A 15790-nucleotide genomic window follows, 5' to 3' on the forward strand; every position below is an offset into this window, starting at 1 on the left:
ATATATTTGAGTAACTGAAGCTCAACGTCAGTTAACGCTAGCTAGCTTAGCCTAGAGGCCCACGCGCAAATTGACTTACAATAGAACGCTATGTGTATTATTTATTGTCACTGAATTATCACTTAAGTCAACATTCTCATAGTTCTAACTATTTATTTTATATATCTGACTGTTTTGAGTCAGATTTGTCAATGAATGAATACAAGTGTGTTTTAGTCATGATTTTCTTTTCTCTTTTGTCTTGCCCTTCCTCAGGCAGAGCCTCCTCTTCCTCAGCCTGGCCGCTTGTCTAGACAACGCACTTCTGCTCCCCTCCCTCGGCCATGGTCTTCATCGGACACTGAGTCCCCTGTAAAGAGCCCTCAACCCAAAAGAAAAGGAAAAGCTTTCTCAAAGTCAGTGCATCCAAGTCAGCGTGATGGAGGTAGGCCTGCCACTCCAGGAGTCGGGGAGGAAGAAGAAGATAGGTGGCATAATAGAGAAGAGAAAAAAGGGTCTACATTTTGTGTGACAACCCACCCAAGGACACCATATCATTGTTTATAGTTTTGGGATGTGTGTAATTTTTGTTTTTAAATTTGTTGTTTATAGTTTCTAATAAATCTGCTCAGTTTGGAGTCAAACTTACCCATTGTATGGTTTATTTCAATGGGAACACGTATAGAGGTCTGGGAGAACATGGGAAACAACATCAAAACAGTTGTATTTTGATGGAATGTACACATAGGGATATGTTAGTAAAACCCCTACAACTTTGGTTTACTTTACTTTATTTGCATCAAACTTCACATACAGTGGGGAGAACAAGTATTTGATATACTGCCGATTTTGCAGGTTTTCCTACTTACAAAGCATGTAGAGGTCTTTAATTTTTATCATAGGTACACTTCAACTGTGAGAGACGGAATCTAAAACAAAAATCCAGAAAATGACATTGTATGATTTTTAAGAAATTAATTTGCATTTTATTGCATGACATAAGTATTTGATCACCTACCAACCAGTAAGAATTCCGGCTCTCACAGACCTGTTAGTTTTTCATTAAGAAGCCCTCCTGTTCTCCACTCATTACCTGTATTAACTGCACCTGTTTGAACTCGTTACCTGTATAAAAGACACCTGTCCACACACTCAATCAAACAGACTCCAACCTCTCCACAATGGCCAAGACCAGAGAGCTGTGTAAGGACATCAGGGATAAAATTGTAGACCTGCACAAGGCTGGGATGGGCTACAGGACAATAGGCAAGCAGCTTGGTGAGAAGGCAACAACTGTTGGCGCAATTATTAGAAAATGGAAGAAGTTCAAGATGACGGTCAATCACCCTCAGTCTGGGGCTCCATGCAAGATCTCACCTCGTGGGGCATCAATGATCATGAGGAAGGTGAAGGATCAGCCCAGAACTACACGGCAGGACCTGGTCAATGACCTGAAGAGAGCTGGGACCACAGTCTCAAAGAAAACCATTAGTAACACACTACGCCGTCATGGATTAAAATCCTGCAGCGCACGCAAGGTCCCCCTGCTCAAGCCAGCGCATGTCCAGGCCCATCTGAAGTTTGCCAATGACCATCTGGATGATCCAGAGGAGGAATGGGAGAAGGTCATGTGGTCTGATGAGACAAAGATAGAGCTTTTTGGTCTAAACTCCACTCGCCGTGTTTGGAGGAAGAAGAAGGATGAGTACAACCCCAAGAATACCATCCCAACCGTGAAGCATGGAGGTGGAAACATCATTCTTTGGGGATGCTTTTCTGCAAAGGGGACAGGACGACTGCACCGTATTGAGGGGAGGATGGATGGGGCCATGTATCGCGAGATCTTGGCCAACAACCTCCTTCCCTCAGTAAGAGCATTGAAGATGGGTCGTGGCTGGGTCTTCCAGCATGACAACGACCCAAAACACACAGCCAGGGCAACTAAGGAGTGGCTCCGTAAGAAGCATCTCAAGGTCCTGGAGTGGCCTAGCCAGTCTCCAGACCTGAACCAAATAGAAAATCTTTGGAGGGAGCTGAAAGTCCGTATTGCCCAGCGACAGCCCCGAAACCTGAAGGATCTGGAGAAGGTCTGTATGGAGGAGTGGGCCAATATCCCTGCTGCAGTGTGTGCAAACCTGGTCAAGACCTACAGGAAACGTATGATCTCTGTAATTGCAAACAAAGGTTTCTGTACCAAATATTAAGTTCTGCTTTTCTGATGTATCAAATACTTATGTCATGCAATAACATGCAAATTAATTACTTAAAAATCATACAATGTGATTTTCTGGATTTTTGTTTTAGATTCCGTCTCTCACAGTTGAAGTGTACCTATGATAAAACTTACAGACCTCTGCATGCTTTGTAAGTAGGATAACCTGCAAAATCAGCAGTGTATCAAATACTTGTTCTCCCCACTGTAGTTTGTTTCTGGTCACAGGTTCAGGAATGGCTGAAAAATCACAACATTCATTTAAAATTAACCCTACAAATAACAGTGTTGGATTTGGATAACCATAGTCAACCAATCAACAATATAATAGTACTCTTAAAAAAAGATTAATCTTTAACATACAATATGTGGATACTATGTGATTAGAAAGGTTCAAAATTCAAAGGTTGGTAATTGAAGAATTTCAAATATAAAAAATATTTTGATTTGTTTAACACTTTTTTTGGTTACTACATGATTCCATTTGTGTTATTTCATAGTTTTGATGTCATCACTATTATTCTAAAATGTAAAAAATTGTAAAAACAAACAAAACCCTTGAATGAGTAGGTGTGTCAAAACTTTTGACTGGTAGTGTATATAAAAAATATATACACTCAGTGGCCAGTTTATTAGGTACAACACCCCATTCACGAAAATGGTTCACTCCTACAGACACTGAGTCACATGGCCGTGGCTTGCTATATAAAGCAGGTAGACAGGCATTGAGGCATTTAGTTACTCTTCGATTTAACGTTAGAATGGGCAAAATTGAGTGAACTAAGCCATTTTGAGCATGGTATGATCGTCGGTACCAAGCGCGCCTTTTCTAGTATCTCAGAAATGGCCGACCTTCTGGGCTTTTCACGCACGACAGAGTCTAGGGTTTACCAAGAACGGTGCGACAAACAAAAAACATCCAGTAAGCGGCAGTCCTGTGGGCGAAAACAGTATGTTGATGAGAGGTCGAAGGAGAATGGCAATAATCGTGCAAGCTAACAGGCAAATAACGGTTCAGTACAACAGTGGTGTGTGCAGAACGGCATCTCGGAATGCACAACTTGTCGGTCCTTGTCACGGATGGGCTATTGCAGCGGAAGACCACACCGGGTTTCACTCCTATTAGCTAAAAACAAGAAGAAGCAGCTCCAGTGGGCACGCAATCACCAACAAGTGGAAAAACATTGGTCCAATGAATACAGGTTCCTGTTGCGTCATGCTGATGGCAGAGTCAGGATTTAGCGTAAGCAGCATGAGTCCATGGCCCCATCCTGCCTGGTCTCAACGGTACAGGCTGGTGGCGGTGGTGTAATGGTGTGGGGAATGTTTTCCTGGCACACATTAGGTCCCTTGATACAAATTGAGCAACATTTCCATGCCCCGAAGAATTCAGGCTGTTCTGTTGGCCAAGGGGTATCCGACCCGGTACTAGATGGTTGTACATAATAAACTGGCCTCTGAGTGTATATCTTTGTTATGTAACTACTGTGTAAAAAGTACCATGTATCTAAATGTCTGTAAAATGTAAATGTAACACAAAAGCTGTACAAACTAAAATGTAAAACAAAACACTAAATTGTGCTTTTAAATCCCTTTCAAAATTATAAAAATGTGTGAAGAAGAGGAAGGGCTTGCTAGTGCTGACATCATCAGAATTTCAATTGCAGATCAATGCTGCTTTTGAATGTAGCAACACTGGTACTACAGGCTACTGTTAGAAAGGAAGGAAAGGAAAGGGGGATACCTAGTCAGTTGTACAACTGAATGCATTCAACTGAAATGTGTCTTCCGCATTTAACCCAACTCCTCTGAATCAGAGAGGGGGCTGAAATAATCGACATCCACGTCATCGGCGCCCGGGGAATAGTGGGTTAACTGCCTTGCTCAAGGGCAGAATGACAGATTTTTACCTTGTCAGCTCAGGGATTCGATCCAGCAACCTTTCGGATGCCCCCATTCATTCAGAGAAGGTTGTGTTTTGAGTGAACTATCCCTTTAAATTGCATGTATGTTATCCTTGACTGACACTCAGTTTAACCTAGCTTACCCTTATGAGATCCCTAACTGATCTCTCTACTGTAAGTATGCCTAGATAATAGACCTGTTTTAGCCATTTGTTGTGTGGATTATGAATGTATCCTTTCTTTGCATTGTCAAAGCAGCTTTACAGGACTAGCTTTACAATTATCATAATTTGCTTGCACTGTTTGTTTACCAAAGTCCATATGCCTCATGTACCTCACCCTCTTTTAGTCAAGTTAATTGGGCACGGTGCCAGCTGTGTCCCAGCTGTAATCTCAGCTATGTTTACATCTCAAGGAAAACACATTAGAAGACATAAAACTCACTGTTGTTAGTTAAACTCCAAAAAGTATTTGTGTTGTAATACCATATGGCAACGTTGTACTTGCAATTTGTCAAGTTTCCATGATGTGTTCTATCGGTTCCTTTGCTAGCCTTGCTAAACCAAAGCTAGTTTGACACAATTGCAGCAACAGCTAGCTGCAATAGTTTCAACCTTCTGAAATTGTTTTGTAATAGCCAATGTATGTAAGAAAGTATTTCACAAAGCAGGACATCTAACATCTAGCTAACGTCATTCATTATATGCACAGACAATGTTGATGACAGTCCGACTAGCAGGGCAAGAGGCAGGGGTAGAGGGAGAGCCAGGGGCAGAGGACGGACAGGCAGAGGCAGGGGTAGAGGGAGAGCCAGGGGCAGAGGACGGACAGGCAGAGGCAGGGGTAGAGGGAGAGCCAGGGGGAGAGGACGGACAGGCAGAGGCAGGGGTAGAGGGAGAGCCAGGGGCAGAGGACGGACAGGCAGAGGCAGGCAGCAGAGAGACAGAAATGAGGATGAGGAGAGGCTTTTTGCTCTCTGACGTAGAATGGCTGCCACACAGGCTTGTATTATGTTGAAAATGTATATAGATTTAACAAAAAAAAAGTGTTTTTTCTTGAACAGTTCATGTATGAACAGAATAAGTGGTGGCTGAATACATTTAGGTTTTTGGTACTTCTCCAAACCTACTACATTCAAGTGTATTTCTCCACACATACTACTTTCAATAGAAACATGATCTAGTTTGATCAATTTGCAATAGAAACTAGTGTTTGAATTGTCTTTGAATGAATCGTAGACCTTGACCATACATATGAGAAATACCTTTAGTGGGGTGTGGAGAGAAATATCCCATTCTGCCTTACTGATAATAGGCTATGTGTGCATACTACAGTTCAGTCAGGAATTCCTACTCAGGGATCTGGATGATGCAGACAACAGGGAGGTGGTGAGGCTGATGTTTCAGCGAGAGCCGGGGTTGGTTTTTGATGTCCTAGAGATTTACCGGCGACAGAATGGTGAGCCACCACCTGCACATGTACCAGGTGCACCTTGGTAACTGCAGGGAGATGCCTACAGACAGAGGAAGTGTTGCGGTCAGGGACCAGACCTCTGTGTAAGCCAGCTGCCAAATTTCACCCATTACTGCCTAGACAATGGATATTTATGTTTGCACAGGCGGTATAGGGTTGACCTGTTGGCAGTGGCTGATGCAGCAGAGCCTGGAGATGACGCCCGGGAGTACCGGCATGCTGCCTACACACAGTTTGTGATGTGGCAGCATGGTGCCCTTGGTGTAGGAAAGCGAGTTGTCAGCCCCAGTTGCTGTGTTTGGAGAATCAGGGACACTTTCTCTGATCCCCGTTCACAGTACACTGGGTTCCAACCTGGGCACTAGGATTCTCAAAGTGTGTGGCATAAAAACATACTAGTGTTATGCTCAAAGAGTGTCCGTTGCCAGACAGTTATTGGCATGATATTAGTACGGCATCATGTCACTTGCTGTGAACAGAACACAACCTCTCCCTCAGTTTGCATTCTCCACACACAAACACCTGCCAGGTGCATCTTCAGGACATCAAAAACCTTCTTACTGGGCACACCATGTCATATCAAAGATTCTAAAGGTTGTTAGTTTATTTCCCACCCAAAAGTGTAATCACTGCACTTTCTCCCGGCACAACAAAGTTTAAATGGGAAAAATGTCCAATTTGATTTATACATCTGAAAGTGTGCTTGAATAAATAATGTTACATTAGTTTGTTTGCATATTAGTCTTTTTCTGGATATTACAATTCAAAAGGTACAATTTTACACATTTTAGACAACGTTTGTCTATATTGAAAATGTGTTACCATTGACATAATCATACGGTTCAAATGTCACCCACAAAACAACAATTAATGCCAATGACTTGTGCCAGGTCTATGCAGGTAAATGATCACTTATTCCAAGCCTTGCTATTCAAGGAGATATGGGATGTCCAGTGAAATAAGACATAAGACAGTGAAATAAGTGTCACAAGCTGATGTGGATGCGGTGTTGGAGTCAGGCGCAGGACACAGAAGCTCAGTCAAAACGACTTTACTAGTCAATAAGACAATACAAAATAACGGGCCTCAAACACTGGAGGCGAGCGATTATGCATACAGTGCGTAAATACACTATAAACACGAGAACAAATACCATTCATCAACGGACAGGCGGACAATCACACACAACTGCAAACAAAACTAAAGGAAACTTATAGGTGACCTAATCAATACATAACACGAAACAGGTGCACTAACAAGACAAGACCAAACAAACATCGAGACATCAAGCAGTAGTAGCTAGTACTCCGGGGACGACGAACGCAGAAGCCTGCCCGAGCAAGGAGGAGGAGCAGTCTCGGCGGAATTCGTGACAGTACCCCCCCCCCCCCCTTGACGCGTGGCTCCAGCCGTGCGCTGACCCCAGGCTCGGGGACGGCCAGGAGGACGCGGAGCAGGGCGTGTGGGATGACTACGGTGGAACTCAGTCAGGAGGGATGGATCTAAAATGTCCCTCCTAGGCACCCAGCACCGTTCCTCCGGGCCGTACCCCTCCCACTCCACGAGACATTGTAGACCCCCCATCCGACGTCTCGAATCCACGATGGACCGGACCGAGTACGCCGAAGCCCCCTCGATGTCCAGTGGGGGCGGAGGAGTCTCTCTTATCTCATTGTCCTGGAGTGGACCAGCTACCACCGGCCTGAGGAGAGACACATGGAACGAGGGGTTAATTTGATAATCATTAGGCAGTTGTAACTTGTAGCAAACCTCGTTCAATCTCCTCAGGACTTTCAATGGCCCCACAAACCGCCGACCCAGCTTCCGGCAGGGCAGGCGAAGGGGCAGGTTTCGAGTCGAGAGCCAGACTCGATCTCCAGGTGCGTATACTGGACCCTCACTGCGGTGGAGATCGGCGCTCGCCTTCTGCCGACGGATGGCCCGCTACAGATGGACGTGTGCAGCGTTCCACGTCTCCTCCGAGCGCCGAAACCACTCATCCACCGCAGGAGCCTCGATCTGGCTCTGATGCCATGGTGCCAGAACCGGCTGATACCCTAACAAACACTGGAAAGGGGTCAGGTTAGTAGAGGAGTGGCAAAGAGAGTTCTGGGCCATCTCTGCCCAGGGGATATACCTCGACCACTCCTCCTGCCGGCCCTGGCAATATGATCTCAGAAACCTACCCACATCCTGGTTCACTCTCTCCACCTGCCCATTACTCTCAGGGTGGAACCCCGAGGTAAGGCTAACCGAGACCCCCAAGCGTTCCATGAACGCCCTCCAGACTCTAGAGGTGAATTGGGGACCCCGATCAGACACTATATCCTCGGGAACCCCGTAGTACTGGAAGAAGTGGGTAAACAAAGCCTCAGCAGTCTGTAGGGCAGTAGGGAGACATGGCATTGGGATGAGACGACAGGCCTTAGAGAACCGATCCACAACGACCAGAATAGTGGTATTCCCCTGAGAGGGGAAGTCCACCGAGAGGTGAGACCACGGCCGTTGTGGAACGGGCAGGGGTTGTAACTTCCCTCTGGGCAGGTGTCTAGGCGCCTTACACTGAGCGCACACCGAGCAGGAGGAGACATAAACCCTCACGTCCCTAGCCAATGTTGGCCACCAGTACTTAACACTAAGGCAGTGCACTGTCCGGCCAATACCTGGAGGTCCAGAGGAGGGTGACGTATGAGCCCAATAAATGAGACGATCACGGACCTCGAGCGGCACGTACGTCCGACCCACTGGACACTCTGGGGGAGTAGGGTCGGTGTGTAACGCCCGCTCAATTTCCGTATCGACCTCCCATATGGGAGTGGGCTCAATGGACCTCTCCTCTGTGTCATACCGCCTGGACAGGGCATCTGCCTTACCGTTCTGGGACCCTGGGATGTAGGTTATCTTAAACACGAACCGGGTCAGAAACATGTTCCACCTAGCCTGTCGAGGGTTCAATCTCCTAGCTGCCCGGATGTACTCCAGGTTACGGTGATCAGTCATAATGAGAAAAGGGTGTTGAGACCCCTCAAGCCAATGCCTCCACACCTTTAGAGCTTGAACCACGGCTAACAGCTCCCTGTCCCCTACGTCATAATTACGTTCCGCCGGGCTGAGCTTTTTAGAATAAAAAGCGCAGGGATGGAGCTTAGGAGGCGTGCCTGAGCATTGCGACAGTACTGCCCCAATCCCGGCCTCTGACGCGTCCACCTCTACCTGGAACGCTAAAGCGGGGTCCGGGTGCGCCAGCACCGGAGCCGAAGTGAACAGGTCCTTCAGTTTACCAAACGCCCTGTCCGCTTCAGCCGACCACTGCAAACACACCGGGCCCCCCTTCATCAGGGAAGTAATGGGAGCTGCTACCTGTCCAAAACCCCGGATAAACCTCCGGTTGTAATTGGCAAACCCCAAAAACTGCTGCACCTCTTTAACAGTGGTTGGGGTTTGCCAGTTACGCACGGCTGACATCTTCACCCCTGATGCGGACAACCGATGACCCAAGAAGGAGATGGACTCCTGGAAAAACAGACATTTCTCTGCCTTGACATACAAGTCATGCTCCAACAGCCTACCCAACATTCGGCGCACAAGGGCTACATGCTCGGCTCGTGTAGAAGAGTACACTAGGATGTCGTCAATGTACACTACCACACCCTGCCCATGCAGGTCCCGGAAGATCTCGTCCACAAATGATTGGAAGACTGAAGGAGCATTCATTAACCCGTATGGCATGACGAGATACTCATAATGACCTGAGGTGGTACTAAATACCGTCTTCCATTCATCTCCCTCCCTGATGCGCACCAAGTTATAGGCGCTCCTGAGATCCAGTTTTGTGAAGAAACGCGCTCCGCGTAATGATTCAGTCATACTCACAATCAGAGGAAGAGGGTAACTGTATTTAACCGTGATCTGATTGAGACTACGATAATCAATACACGGGCGCAACCCTCCATCCTTCTTCTTCACAAAAAAGACGAACGCCGAAGCCTGCCCGAGCAAGGAGGAGGAGCAGTCTCGGCGGAATTCGTGACAATAAGACAGAGGTGTGAAATTAAGTTATGGTACCGATATTCCAGAGGAGTTTTCAACTGGGATATAAAACACATAACTACATATGGACAAAATAATGACCTCAATTACATATTTAAAGTGGTAATCAGCGAGTCGTCCATGACCCCAGGCTTCCCCCCGCATCTTGCGTTGTTTATATATACAATATATGGTTGTGGGAGAGTGGGAGAGCGCATAGATGCAAGAGAAAGCTTTGGGCATGAGGGAGTGCGCATGAGCATGCATGAGAGAGCTAGAATGTAAACAGCAGAGTAGTCAACTGCTAGCTAGTTGTAGATAAACAGTTGTGGTAGCAGGGACAACGTTTTTTAGAAATGTTCTACTGAACAAGCTTCATCATCATTAGTTTTGGATCTATAGCAACTCGACCCAAAAAGAGAAGTGAGAAAAAGAGGTAAGTGTTGGGTTTCTTTCAAAATGAAATAACAAAACAAGAGGTGTGTGGTTTGTGATAGCTACAAAAATGTAAATAAAAACTCTCTTAGTAAATAGTATCACTTGCACAATGTACTTTTAATGTAAACTCAAACATTTTAGTGCCAGCATCGGTTTGTGGTGGTAAATAGACAGCTAAGAAAAAGATAGATAAAAACTGTCTTGGTAAATAGTATCACTTGCACCATGTACTTTTAATGTAATCAACTGCAATCCAGGTCATTAGTTTCTGCTATTAGATGAAGCACAGTGATAACACATTAATCTGTTATATAAATAAACAAAATATCTGACATTGTATTCCCATTTGAACTTCGCTGTGCTTTTAATGGTTGAAAGCGCAGTGATAGACATTTGGGTGACAACTAAACCAAAAATCAGACATTGTTTTTCCATTGGAATTTGGTTGTGCTTTTAGATGGTTGAAAGCGTAGTGATAACACATTGGAAATTCAATTGACTTTTGGCTGTCTTTTTGAGAGAGTGAATATAGGTTGTAATCTCATTGATCAATGTCTCAACCAAATATGACCAAATTTTTAAGCAATTCTAGGGCTCCCCTACTTTTTTAAATTTGAGAATGCATGGAGCTGGAAAAAATATTTCTGGAAAATTATTTCTGAAGCTGAATCAATGTCCTGCTAGATCAAATAATGATGAATGAGTATTTTACAGAACATAACCAAATATAATAGCATAGCATAGTAGGCCTATCAAATTATTGTTACACCAAAAACATCTAATTTCTAGTGAGATTTTAGGATGGTTAGCTGAAGCTGAATAGCCGTATTTCTTTTCTCATTTGGCCAAAACTCAACAGTGCCCACCACTAGGCAGGATATATGCGTTGATTAAAACAAAATACAAGAAAGGTTAACACCATCTGCTCAAATTCTCTCACGAAACAGCAATTGAAGAAGAGCTAAATGCATATTCCCATGAAACTGATTGATGTCAAATGATTGACATGCAGTCTCAGGTTGGAAATTTCAAAAACGTGAAGAATGATAATTTACGATTGACAGTGATGATGGCTTATTTTGAAATGAGGTATGCCTAACGTGGTGATTGATGGTAGTAAAAAAATAAACATTTATTGAGACAATCTGTGTGGGCATGGGCAGATGTTGCAATTGGAGGATGCATTTTATGCATATTCTATAATAATATTCAATAGGCTACATCTGTCGGTACAAACTTTGATTGAAAAATAGCACTACACCACAGGGCATGTCTCAGGGATAATGAACACATTTACATACAGATAACTGTCTAAACGTTCCAGTTGAAGCTGGCTCCTAAAAAGATTCCATTGAGGCTCAACTGTACAGTCGTGGTAAAACGTTTTGAGAATGACACAAGTATTGGTCTTCACAAAGTTTGCTGCTTCAGTGTTATGAGATATTTTTGTCAGATGTTACTATGGTATACTGAAGTATAATTACAAGCATTCCATAAGTGTCAAAGGCTTTTATTGACAATTACATTAAGTTTATGCAAAGAGTCAATAATTGCAGTGTTGACCCTTCTTTTTCAAGACCTCTGCAATCCGCCCTGGCATGCTGTCAATTAACTTCTGGGCCACATCCTGACTGATGGCCGCCCATTCTTGCATAACCAATGCTTGGAGTTTGTCAGAATGTGTGGGTTTTTGTTTGTCCACCCGCCTCTTGAGGATCGACCACAAGTTCTCAATGGGATTAAGGTCTGGGGAGTTTCCTGACCATGGACCCAAAATTTCGATGTTTTGTTCCCCGAGCCACTTAGTTATCACTTTTGCCTTATGGCAAGGTGCTCCATCATGCTGGAAAAGGCATTGGTCATCACCAATCTGTTCTTGGATGGTTGGGAGAAGTTGCTCTCAGAGGTTGTGTTGGTACCATTCTTTATTCGTGGCTGTGTTCTTAGGCAAAATTGTGAGTGAGCCCACTCCCTTGGCTGAGAAGCAACCCCACACATGAATGGTCTCAGGATGCTTTACTGTTGGCATGACACAGGACTGATGGTAGCGCTCACCTTGTCTTCTCCGGACAAGGTGTTTTCCAGATGCCCCAAACAATCGGAAAGGGGATTCATCAGAGAAAATGACTTTACCCCAGTCCTCAGCAGTCCAATCCCTGTACCTGTTGCAGAATATCAGTCTGTCCCTGATGTTTTTCCTGGAGAGAAGTGGCTTCTTTGCTGCCCTTCTTGACACCAGGCCATCCTCCAAAAGTCTTTGCCTCACTGTGCGTGCAGATGCACTCACACCTGCCTGCTGCCATTCCTGAGCAAGCTCTGCACTGGTGGTGCCCCGGTCCTGCAGCTGAATCAACTTTAGGAGACGGTCCTGGCGCTTGCTGGACTGTCTTGGGCGCCCTGACGCCTTCTTCACAACAATTGAACCTCTCTCCTTGAAGTTCTTGATGATCCGATAAATGGTTGATTTAGGAGCAATCTTACTAGCAGCAATATCCTTGCCTGTGAAGCCCTTTTTGTGCAAAGCAATGATGACAGCACTTGTTTCCTTGCAGGTAACCATGGTTAACAGAGGAAGAACAATGATTTCAAGCAACACCCTCCTTTTAAAGCTTCCAGTCTGTTATTCTAACTCAATCAGCATGACAGAGTGATCTCCAGCCTTGTCCTCGTCAACACTCTCACCTGTGTTAACGAGAGTATCACTGACATGATGGCAGCTCACTGACATGATGATCACTCTGTATGACATTCTGGAGTATATGCAAATTGCCATCATCAAAACTGAGGCAGCAGACTTTGTGAAAATTAGTATTCGTGTCATTCTCAAAACGTTTGACAACGATTGTAGTCTCTACAAAGACATGATGCCTCAACTTTTTGTAGCAATATGCACAATATTTTATCCCCTTCTGCTTACCTACCTTGAACAATAGTGCTTTAAATGGCAGTTGGCAAATCTTTATTTAGCCTTCAATCCTAATTTGCTTGAGCAAGGCAGCATGGTTGTTTTTAAACTGAAAGTCTGCTTTGAGAAGATTGTGTCTGGGATAGTGGTCTGCTAGGCTAAATGTTTCTAGGCTTGTACGTAAGATTTTAAGGGTTTCTTGACCGCTAGCAAGCAGCTCATAGGCCGCTGAGTACAAGAAGAGAAATTTGAGAAGATAATCTAACAAGCTAAATCAGCCTAAGAGTCAAAAGTAAAGATAATTTTGATGTCTACCTCATCCTCAATTCAATGACCTGTACACATTTTCATGAACCCTATGCCCTCCCAAACTGTAATCTCTATAAATAGCTATTGCCTTTTCTAATCGGCTATTGGAACAAACACTTCACAATTGGATTAAACACTGGATTTGCTTTGTTCAATTCAGTGCCGAAATCCATTTATCTGATGTCAAGTCCTTTTCCTTTCCAATCAGCTACCATATTGTGCCTTATAAACCTTACCTGAATTCTATATCAAGCTATAGTATCTTCAAAGTAGTTTCATATCCCCTTGTTGTTAGTATTTCACCTCTTCAATAGACGTCACTGAATGACAGTGAGGCTCACCACCAGTTCAGCTGCCTGTCAAATATCACTATCCCTGACATTGACTTTCAATTACAGTGTACAGCACTTTCCCCAGTGTACAGCATCTCAGTTTGGTTCACTCTGCCATGCCCCAAGTTTGCAGTGCAGCCTCAAACAACTATAATGGCAGCAGCGATTACCACTCATATCCACAGAGTCGTATTTAACTTCCAAGTCCGCTCCCAAGACTTATTGGTGCACCTCCTCAATTGTCGAATTACGAGGTGAATTAATTTAATCACATTGTTTTAGCTGGGCCTCTGTTCCTCTAGATGTTTTAATTAGTCGGAGACATGGTTCAGGCTTTGGTATGCAGATGAAGCAGATGCTCGGGGAGTGTAGGCCCCGCAGGTCGGGTACAGCAGCACTAGGCATCCTCTCTAAGCTGCTGCTTTAGGTGGTTCCTTCTCTCAATGGGTAGGAGGAGAGGGATGAAAGCTGGTAGGAGAATGGAGTGACGGGACAGCCAGGGAAAAGCAGCGGACAGGACAGTCCGTGAGCTCAGACCAAAGTCCTGCCTTTTGATGCTTACTTTAACCTCTTCATCACTAGGCACCTGGCTAAAGTGCCTGCCCCGAAAACGCTGTGTGCCTTTAAAATGTTGACTGTGCCTTTAAACAGCTTAGAAAATTCCAGAATATGATGTCATGGCATTAGAAGCTTCTGATAGGCTAATTTACATAATTTGAGTCAATTGGAGGTGTACCTGTGAATGTATTTCAAGGCCTACCTTCAAACTCAGTGCCTCTTTGCTTGACATCTTGGGAAAATCAAAAGAAATCAGCTAAGATCTCAGAAAGAAAATTGTCTGGTTCATCCTTGGGAGCAATTTCCAAACGCCTGAAGGTACCACGTTCATCTGTACAAACAATAGTACGCAAGTATAAACACCATGGGACCACGCAGCCGTCATACCGCTCAAGATGGACACGCGTTCTGTCTCCTAGAGATGAACGTACTTTGGTGCGAAAAGTGCAAATCAATCCCAGAACAACAGCAAAGGATATTGTGAAGATGCTGGAGGAAACAGGTAAAAAAAAAGTATCTATATCCACAGTAAAACAAGTCCTATATCGACATAACCTGAAAGGCCGCTCAGCAAGGAAGAAGCCACAGCTCCTAAACCGCCATAAAAAAGACAGACTACGGTTTGCAACTGCACATGGGGACAAAGATCGTACTTTTTGGAGAAATGTCCTCTGGTCTGATGAAACAAAAATATAACTGTTTGACCATAAAAACCATTGTTATGTTTGGAGGAAAAAGGGGGTTGCTTCCAAGCCGAAGAACACCATCCCAAACGTGAAGCATGGGGGTGGCAGAATCATGCTGTGGTGGTGCTTTGCTGCAGGAGGGACTGGTGCACTTCACAAAATAGATGGCATCATGAGAAAGGAAAATTATGTGAATATATTGAGGCAACATCTCAAGACATCAAATGGGTCTTCCAAATGGACAATGACCCCAAGCATACTTTCAAAGTTGTGGCAAAATGGCTTAAGGACAACAAAGTCAAGGTATTGGAGTGGCCATCCCAAAGCCCTGACCTCAATCCTATAGAAAATGTGTGGGCAGAACTGAAAAAGCGTGTGCGAGCAAGGAGGCCTACCAACCTGACATCAGTTACACCAGCTCTGTCAGGAGGAATGGGCCAAAATTCACCCAACTAATTGTGGGAAGCTTGTGGAAGGCTACCCGAAACGTTTGACCCAAGTTAAACAATTTAAAGGCAATGCTACCAAATACTAATTGAGTGTATGTAAACTTCTGACCCACTGGGAATGTGATGCAAGAAATAAAAGCTTAAATAAATAATTCTCTCTACTATTATTCTGACATTTCACATTCTTAAAAAAAAGTGGTGATCCTAACAGACCTAATCAGGGATTTTTTACTAGGATTAAATGTCAGGAATTGTGAAAAACTGAGTTTAAATGTATTTGGCTAAGGTGTATGTAAACCTCCGACTTCAAATGTATATAACATTCTGCTGGTGGCAATAATTTTGTATAATTAAGCGTTGTTTTGTTTATCAGTTCATACACCATGTGCCATGGAATTGGTACATCGAAAAGCTTTTCGCAGCTACATTGAACAAAAATATAAACGCATTATGCAACAATTTCAAAGATTTTACTGAGTTACAGTTCATATAAGGAAATCAGTCAATTGAAATAAA

The sequence above is a fragment of the Coregonus lavaretus genome, assembly GCF_964263955.1.
Source record: "Coregonus lavaretus genome assembly, chromosome: 18".
NCBI lineage: Eukaryota > Metazoa > Chordata > Actinopteri > Salmoniformes > Salmonidae > Coregonus > Coregonus lavaretus.